We start from the raw sequence: 10,078 nt of genomic DNA on the forward strand, positions 1-10,078 counted from the left end.
ACATCATCTAACTACCTCAAGGAGAAACATCTGGGAAAGTCTGTCTTTGCTTCTAGGTCAAAGGATACATTGACCCTTAAGCCATTCATTTGATTAAGAAAGTTCTCAAAAGTGACCATCTGAACAACTAATTCATCGCTCAATGAAAGCAAGCTGTAGTTAATAAAGCTTTATCATCATCATGACACCACCTCACTATTCATGCACACAAGTGTTCCCTTTCTCAGAAACTTTTGTGGTTATCCGTCAGCTCTTGCTTTGGACACACATCAGTCCAGGTATGTAGAGCAAAACAATCCCTGCTCTGAATTAATATAACACAGAAATGGACTTATTTAATGGAATAAGTTATAATTATTCTGTCCATGCAACTGTAAAAAACCAAACAAACCCTCACTGCCATCAAGCAAATACCTACTCATAGTGGCCCTATAGGATAGGATACAACTGCCCTGGTCAGTTATACCTGTTCAGTATTATTTGTTCTGCTTGTGGTACTGTCTTGCTCTGGGTTTTCTAAAGACAGAAATAAATTTATATCTGGGGAAGAATTTATGTCAAGAGAATTACCCACACAGCCACAGAGCAGGCAAGCCCAGTTCAACTCCCGTCCATGGGTCAAATACTGGCTGGAGACTTTTCCTGACTCAGGCAGCTGTTGGTCTATAAACCAGGAAAATGAAGCAGGAGATGGGAAGAAAACAGACCAGTGGAGGCACAATGGAATGGGTTCAATTGCGAAGGCCACTAACGGAGGGTCACTGACAGCTTCCAAGGATTGACAGACTGCAAGGTAGCCACTGCCCGAAGTCCTAGGAAGCCAGACGTGGGACGTGGACTAGCAGGAAGAGGAAGAGAACCAGTGTTCCACAGCATCTCTTACAGCGCTCACACTCCCAAGGAGAAATCAGGCTGTGACCTGATTGAGAGGTTGGAGTCCTCTCAGACCTTCCCAAGGCACAGCCAAGTTGACACAAAATCTGACATCACAGGCATCCCACCTCTTGTTGAGCTATTGCTTCGGTTCCACTTTTCCTTTCTGCTTTGGTGCCAAAACATTGTTCTTTGAGGGTGGTGGGGAGGGACTTCTCATTTGAGATTATCAGTGTTTATTGGGTACCAACTTTTTGTGAACCTCCCAGAGTCCCCACTTCCCTGACACACCTGACTCTTTCCTTCAACCACAAAATGTTCTGCAGGAGATTCTCACCTCCTTCTGACAATTTCAAATGAAGACATATTTTGCACACGAGAAATTTTAGGAACCTTCATCTTTTCAATGTGATCATTGAGTAAAATGTTAGGTGGAACATGACATCGTACGCACTGCAAGAATTACAAGTGGGTGGGCGCATTGCTCTAGGAAGTAGGAGTCTCTCCCTAGGGGCATCCGTTTACATGCCAGAAAACAGTTACCAGCTCAAAAAACAAAGCCCCAAAGTCCTCCTGGCATTGAGTTGATGCCAACACGCAGCAACCGTATAAGCCAGAGTAGAGGTGCCCCTGTGCATTTGTGAGGCTGCGGCCCTTTCTCCGACACTTCTAGCACAAGCTCCCATTTTTACACCAGTTCCCCAGCTTTTCGAAAACTTTCTTAGACTCTTCTTACCCCAAAACCTTAATGACTGTTTCGCATACTTTATCATCTTTGCCTCTTTATCTCCGTGTGATTTAATTTCTCTTTAGTGATTTTTGAGTTTTGTGATGATGTCCTCATTTCCTGCAAATCCAGCTCAGAGCTGCGCTGTTTAATTTATGGCTGAGGATGTCAATATCACTAGGCCTGGACATGATATAAAATTGGTAGAGAGGGGACATTATGATTTCCAAATTGCCTTTTCTGGGAACTCCACCTTCTTGTTCTCCTTTCTGAAGCTCCATTAAGAGAGAATGTTTTAAGTAGGGAGCATCATTAGATGTTTGGACCAGTTCCTGTCACTGAATCTGGTGATAGGAAAAGTTCTACTTCTCTTGACTCTCTCAAATAACTAAAGAAAACGATAGATTGTGTTTGAAGTGTGTTTGTTTACACCACACCCCCCGGTGTAGACCTGAGGGTCCCCCACAAGTGTGGCTAGAATTCCCCAGAGCTGTTTCATTCATGCTCACAGGAACATCCGTGCTTATCATCTTCCCTGGGTCAGTCCCCTCCACCTGCTATTTCCACACTAGCACCTTCTGACGTTTCAGCGGAGCCACCTGCTATTACATTTCAAGGAGTTACTTCTTCCTTCCAGGGTCTCACCATATAGGCCCTCTGTATTGGCAGTTTCCATTTCTTCTGCCTGCGGCACTTCCCGTCAACATCCTCTACCTAAATCTCGGATGGCTGGCTCTGCTCAATACCAGGGGCAGGGTCCAAGGCTCAAGGCTCCTGAATTGCCCAAGTTCAATGTCATAGGCAAGGTCCAAGGTTCAAGGTTCCTGAATTGCCCAAAAAGGCCATCTTTTCTAGAGAAAATTCTTTTTGAGGTTATATTGTGAGGTTTAGGTTGTATGTAATAAAAATATTTATTTTCTCTCACATTATCATTTTAATAACACCCATAGCAATATTGTGAAAATAGGTCCAAAAATTGCACCATTTCATTTTTAATGAGAATTGCCTAGTTAAGTCTTTGCAAATGGATTGTAATGAGTACTTGTTGGTAATTGTAGCATGACCCTGTCAGGGCTGTAGTTAACAACACAGCGTATACATCGACCTTAACTCCTGGCCCATAGAAAGTACTCAAAGGCATCACTATTGCATTAGTGGTGCCATTGTTTCCTTAAGATGTATTTTCTTCTTTAAAAAACTCCTATTTCCCTAACAATCTTCCTCTGGACCCGTCACTGACTTGTCAAATGTGTCTCTAAGCCAGGCTCTAAGTAGGCCTAATCCACCCTGCCAAGACCCAGAACAGACTGATCGGGACTCAAAGACTCCTTTAGTCTTTATGAAGGGTCAGTGGAAAGATGTAGCCTTAGGTGAGAAAAGAACGGACTTGCTCACTTAAAGCTATAACATTGAGTAGGGTGGTGGTGAGGAGGAGGAGGATGACCGTTATGGAAGGAGGGAGAGGTTTTGCTCAGGGGGTGCTGAGTTCATTTGAATGTGCTGCAATAATTTGGAAAAGGGTATCAATAATGGTTATTCAATATGAAGAATATAATCAATGGCACTGAATTATAAGTGTCGAAGTAGTTGAACTAGAGAATGTTTTGCTGTGTATATTTTTTCCACAAAAGAGTAATTACACAAATAACAATAAGTACAAGGAAGAATAAAATGTCTTAAAATTGATTGTGGTTATGCTTGTACAATTCTTATTGCTATGATTGACCTATTTAATTGTATGCTAAGTGGATGAAGTGCCAGCCAGTAAGACATTTTTTAAAAGGACATTTATGACAACGGTGAAACCGTGAAAGTGGTGTTGGTGGCAGCTGACCTCTGGGAGTGCTTAGCATTTTGACATCCATTGAAAAAATAGTCTCGGATATGATACATTCTGTATGTTAGATAACAATCTTTTATACAATATAGCTTTTCACCATCACAAAGCTTAAAGCACAATAGATACGCTCCATCACCATGAAGTAAGTAAAGAACTCTGCTTCGGGGTGAAGACTGGCAAGAACTGAAGCAGCAGAGGAACTAAGATATTCCTGGAAAGTACTCCTTGTCCAAGAAAGTACTCCTTGCTGACTTTCAGGAAAGGTGTCCGTGGGGAGGCTGACTGTCAGCTGAGTCTTCACTTAAGGGTGAAGTTGGGACACACCGAAGGGTGAGCCACCTCCCAGAGGAAGACGCTTCAAACCGAACCACGCTCACTGCCACCTCCCTGGCCGATTCGGATTCTTAGCGACTCTCCAGGACTGGGTAGAGCTGCCCCTGTGAGATTCGAACACTGTAACTCTTTAAGGGAGATGAAGGCCTCATCTCCCCCGCCGAGTAGTTGGCCATTTCAAAATGCTCACTTTGGGGTTAGGAGTCCAACACGTAGCCCAGCATGCCCACTCTGCCATAGGGTCTTCCTTATGGACGCACACATGTATGATTTCTCCCTCCGTGGAACGGCTCTCCTCCTTTACACCCAAGCCAAGAGCCGTCACAGTGTGGCCCTCGGGTCGGCAAACTGCAGCCTGAGAGCCGTCCGTGGCTCCTTCAGCAGGTACATGTGGCTCTGACGTAAACTAAAAATGAAAATAAAATGATCATAGTGTCATTTATAAAGGCTATCATTCAGTTAATGGTCATTGCATTATGGCTCTCCAAGAATTCTTAAACTTCTGTGAGGGCGGGATTGGCTCTTCCTTCTCAAAAGTTTGCCGAACTGTTTTTCATCTTCCCTCTCTTTTGCCGGTCTTGTTTACATTCCCTGGTGTCCGCTCTCTTTGGTATGAAAATCTTTTTGTTTATATATATTTATTTCCCCATATCTCATCTAGCAACTGACCTTTTGTGATTAAGTCATTTCACTCAGCATGATTGTCTCCAAGTCCACGCATGTCATCAGGCGCTTCATGGTTTCCTCACTGTTTTTAGAGATTCATAGTATTCCAGTGTGTGTACACGCCAGAACTTCTTTATCCATTCTTCTGTGGATGGGCATTTAGGTTGTTTCCATTTTCTTGCGATTGTGAACAGTGTCCGTGTTATGATTCCTCTTCTTTGGGACATTGTATGCAGTAGAGGGATTACTGGATCTCGTGTATGAGGATGCTGCAGACTGAGAGGTGTTTCCTTCTGTTGTACATAGGGTAGCAATGAGCTGGAACTGGCTCGCCAGCACCTGATAACAATATGAGATTTTTTTTTTGTTCACGGTAGCACCAAATAGCTCCCCACAGTGGTTGTTCATATTTCCAGTCGCGAAAGATGTGTATGAGCATTCCAATCTTTCCATAGCCTCTCCGGCATTTTTTTATTCTCTGTTTCATTGAACTTGGCTGTCCAGGTTGCTATAAGAGGACCACCTCTCATTATTGTTTTCATTTTCATCTCTTGCATGGCTAATGATCTTGAGTATTATTTCTTAATGTGGGTGTTTCTTTGTGAAGTGTCTGTTCATGTTCTTCTCCCACATTTAAATTGGATTGTTCATTTTTTCCTTGTGAGGTCCCCTAGTTTAATACAGATTTTAGAGGTTAGTCCTTTGTCCGTGGTGTCCTTGTAAAAAATTTTTTCCGAATTCATGAGCTTTTTTTTCAGATTTATCATTTTAATCTTCTTTTTTTGTTTGTTTGTTTGTTTTAAACGTTTTATTAGGGGCTCATACAACTCTTATCACAGTCCATACATCAATTGTATAAAGCACATCTGTACATTCTTTGCCCTAATCATTTTCTTTCTTTCTTTTTTTCCCCCCTTTTCTTTTTTTACATTTTACTAGGGACTCATGCAACTCTTATCACAATCCATACATATACATACATCAATTGTATAAAGCACATGCATACATTCCCTGCCCCAATCATTCTCAAAGCATTTGCTCTCCACAATTCATGAGCTTTTGCAATGTGTTTTGATGCATGTAAGTCTTATTTTCAGTGGGTTGTGTACTGTGTGTCACTTTCATTATGTTTGAATGAAGGTCTAGGTCTTGTAATAAGACCCTTGAGTTTATCCCTCTTTTTTTCATTCATGATCTTTATACATCGGGTTTTATATTTTGATTTTGATCCATCTTGAATTTGCTTTTGGACATGAGGTGAGACGTGGTTTCTGTTTCCTTCTTCTAAAGATGGAATTCCAGTTAGACCAGCACCATTTGTTGAAAAGACTTTCACTTTTTCAGTTCATATTTTGGTGCCCCTTTATAATAGATCACTTCTCTGTGAGTTGATGACGTTGTCTTTGGATTCTCTATTCTGTTCTAGTCTTTATTCTCTATTCTGTCAGTTTCCTTCTTGAGCCAACCTGTCTCTTACTTTCTGCTGTCGTCCAGGGACCCGTGGCGTTTTTTGCGTGTAGACAATCATATTGTTGATCTTTCAGTGTGTGTGTTTTGGTATTTTTATAACTAAGAAATGTATAGGTTTAAGAACCACCCTCCAATGGTAGGATTTCATTTGTTTAGTGATTACCTTGCATTACATTGGATGATGTAAGGAAATCTCTCTTCCCCAAGACTAACTGATTTAATCCTGTGTAATTGCTTTATGATAACAACTAGACTGCTTTTTGGCCAAACAACTGGGAACCATACACTGTGAAAGTTAGCACAAAAAATTAACCATCACAGTAACCTCTTAGCAAAAGCATAATATATATATATTATGTATATTGGTATAACTTTACTTCTCTAATTACAGCTATTTTCTGAGATAAAAGAAGTGACATATATTGCCTGGTACAAGCCTCTAAGATAGTCTAAAGAACAAAGAATTTCTTGAGCTGTGGTAATAAATATTTAATAAAATAGATACCAAATATTTTAGTGGCATTATATATGAACAACAAATAAGACTATCCCAGTGAGTAACTTCCTGGGAAAAGAAAGTTTTTATAAATGACCTGAAATATTAGTCTATACGAAATTATATTTATATTGAGAGTTCTTTGATTTTCTTTCATTATGTAAGTCAAATTTACTCTAAAGACTTACCCTTGTGATTAAAAGTCTGTTAAAATATTAAATTAATATCTAAGAAACCATTATGCTCTTTCCCCGAGTTATATCATTATAATCTATTTCTTAGGATCTTTTTTACACTCAGAAGTAAAATTTTAAATGTCAGCAATGAATTTTGACTCAGTACTAGAAATATTATTTTTTAAGTGAAATTAATTTAAATAATACATGAAAGTAAAAAAAGAAACATTTAACTAAATATTTTTAAAGGAAAATCCCTTTATTTTTATGTCTTTTTTTATCTTTGCCAATCAATGACTACAGTGACAAATGAGTGTTCTTCTGAGTGATAGATTCATTTCACTGAGACATCCTGAGACTTTCCTGAGCATGCCTGTTATTTACACTTTGAAAATGGCTGCTCCCTACTTCCAAATGAAAGCAGTAGAGGAGAGAATGAAATATGAACCATGGGCAACAGATGCAAGTCTGATAGTAAAATATATTATTGGGAATTCATAATGTCAGCTAAGTGTTTTCTTTAATACAGAACGGTTTTCATGCTTATTTGGGCCTACTAATGGTTGATTTTTGGATTACACTTAATTTGAAATGCCAGCATATAAGTAAATTACATGAATAATTTGATTTGAATAATTTGATTTGAGTCAGTTTTACCAGTCATAAAATAGAAGCTTGATTCTCAGGAACCAGAGCTTTACTTCTCAAGAAAGAATGTCCAGCTGTGATTTCAGTGTCCCACATCTTGAAAGTGACTATGCTGTGTGCAACATGGTAGACGGGCTGGCAGCCTTTCCATTGTGTGCAATGCCATGTTTTTAAAATGTTCTCTTGGCAAAAATTTGAGATGGGTTGGCGAACGCCCATTCCCCTTTTGAGCAGTTGAAAAAGTCCTCTTGCTCTTGGTTATAATGCAGCTAAAGAAAAGGCAAGGCATGCCAAAGTCAAAGAGATGAACAGAGAAGTTGAAAGGGCAGCTCATAAGACAAGGTGAGGATTAAAATGAAATGTGCCAAGACCTAGAGTTAGGGAGCTAAAAAGGAAGCACATTCTCAGCACACCTGCCCTTTGGAATTTTCTGTTCCGGTCTTCTGCTTTATGATGTCTTAAGTTTTCTGTTGACACTCTACAACCAAGAGTCCCTTCTGTCATCCACTTTGGTCTTTTTAAAATTTCTGTCTTCTAAATGACCTTTTACATTCTTCACATATGATGTTCTTGATGTCATTCCACACGACTTCAGGCCTTCTCTCATTTGTGTTCAATACATGTAATCTGTTCATGAGATATTCTCAAAATTCAGGTGGGATACACTTGAGGTGGCGTCAAAGTAGAAAGGACAAGAACAATTTCAAGCCCCAATTTACAGGATTGGAATATTCAATGGGCAAAATCTTGAATGACACAGGAAGAATCCAAAGATGATGGAAAGAATACACAACATTCTGTAAAAGAAATTACGGGTCAAAATCCAACAATTTCAAAAGATAGGGTATATTCAGGAACTGATGGAACTGAAGGAAGAAGTCCAAGCTGCCCTGAAGGCAATAGCCAAAAATAAAGCTCCAGGAATGAATGGAATATCAATTAAAACATTTCAACCAGCTGATGAATCACTGGAAGCACTCATTTGTCTATGCCAAGAAATCTGGACGACAGCTACCTGAGCGATTGACTGGAAGAGATCCACATTTGTACTCATTCCAAATAACGGTGCCTCAACAGAACGTGGATATGATCTAATAGTATCGCATGAAAGTAAAGGTTTTCCTGCAGATCATGCAACAAGGGTTGCAATAGCACATCAACAGAGGAGTTTCCAGAAAATCACACTAGATTCAAAAGAGGATGTGGCATGAGGGATTTCGCTGCTGACTTTGGGTGGATCTAGACGGAAAGAGAGAATGCCACAAAGATGTTTATTTGTGTTCTGTTGACAATTCAAATGTATATGGCTGTTTAGATTATAATCAACTATGGATACCACTTAGAAAAATGAGCATCAGAGAATATTTCATTGGGCTTATGCATCTCCTAGACAGCAATCAAGGGACTGCTGTTGAGTGCCAGCAAATGGGTTCCTAACCATAGGGACCCTAAACACAACAGAAACACTGCCCAAGCATGTGACATCCTCACAGTTGTTGTGCTTGAGCCCACGTGGCAGCTATTGTGTCACGCCATCTCATCACGGATTTTCTCTTTTCTGTCGCTCCTCTACTTTACCAAGGATAATGTCTTTCCCTAGGAATCTGTTTCTCCTAATAACATGTCCAAAAGTACCTGAGAGGAATTTCACCAGCCTTGTCTATATGAAGCAGTGTGACTATCCTCTTTCCAAGACAAAATTATTTGTTCTTTTGGCAATCCCTGGAACTTTCACTGTTCATCTCCAAATCCACAGTTCAGATGCACTCATTCTTCTTCAGTCTTCCTGATTCAATGTTCAACTTTCACATGCATATGAGGCATCTGAGAAAACCTGAACATGCCATAGCTTGAGTGAGGCACACCTTAGTACTGAAAATAACATCCTTGCATTTTAATACCAGAAAGAGGCTATGGGCAGCAGATTTGCCCCAAGCTAATTGGGCCAGTTGTGAGAATTTTGATCTTCTTTACGTTGAATGGTAATCCATACTGAAGGCTGCAATTCTTGATCTTCATCAGCAAGTGCACCAAGTCCTTTTACAGCAAACTAGATTGTGTCATCTGTGTATGACACGCTGTTAATAAGCCTCCCTCCTATCGTGAAATTGAATTCTTCTGCATATAATCCAACTTCTCTGATTATTTTCTCAGCATACAGATTGAATAAGTATGGTGACACCTACCTTTCCTGATTTTAAAACATACAGTAAGTAGACCCTTGTTCTGTTTGTACAACTGCCTCTTGATCCAAGTCCAGATTCTACATGAGCACAATGAAGTGTTCTGGGGATTCCCATTCTTCTCAATGCTATCCATTGTTTGTTACAACCCACACAGTCTGTTGCCTCCCTGAAATACATATAAGCATCTTTCTTCTAGTCTCTGCTTTGAGCAAGACTCAGCTAACATCAGCAAGAACAAGGGACTAGAATAAGGAAGACCTGTGGAGAGGCACAGGTTAGGGTTGGATCATTTCACCATTAAGTGTGTATGCTAAAAAAAAAATCCAGGAATCAGGACCCCAGGAAGAAGAAAGTGGCATAGAACTGGGCAAAGGCTAATGGAAAACTGCTGATAAGTAGATCTGGCTTGCTGAAAATGAAGACTTGAAGCACTTGCTGATGACAACCAAACACTGCAGCCATTAATACTGATTGAAAATAAATGTAAAGTAAACATTCCTGGGATAAGGTCCAGGTAGTATGACAGGGGCCAGACCAAACCCAGGGATACATATGGTAGCCAACTAAAAAGGATGGGAGAAAAAAAGGAATGGGTAGTGGGGGAACAGGGCACTAACCCACCCAAGGGGAGGGTATTGTTTATATCGCCACAGGGAAAGAGGG

This window comes from Tenrec ecaudatus, chromosome 13, assembly GCF_050624435.1.
Source record: "Tenrec ecaudatus isolate mTenEca1 chromosome 13, mTenEca1.hap1, whole genome shotgun sequence".
In the NCBI taxonomy this organism is placed as follows: Eukaryota; Metazoa; Chordata; class Mammalia; order Afrosoricida; family Tenrecidae; genus Tenrec; species Tenrec ecaudatus.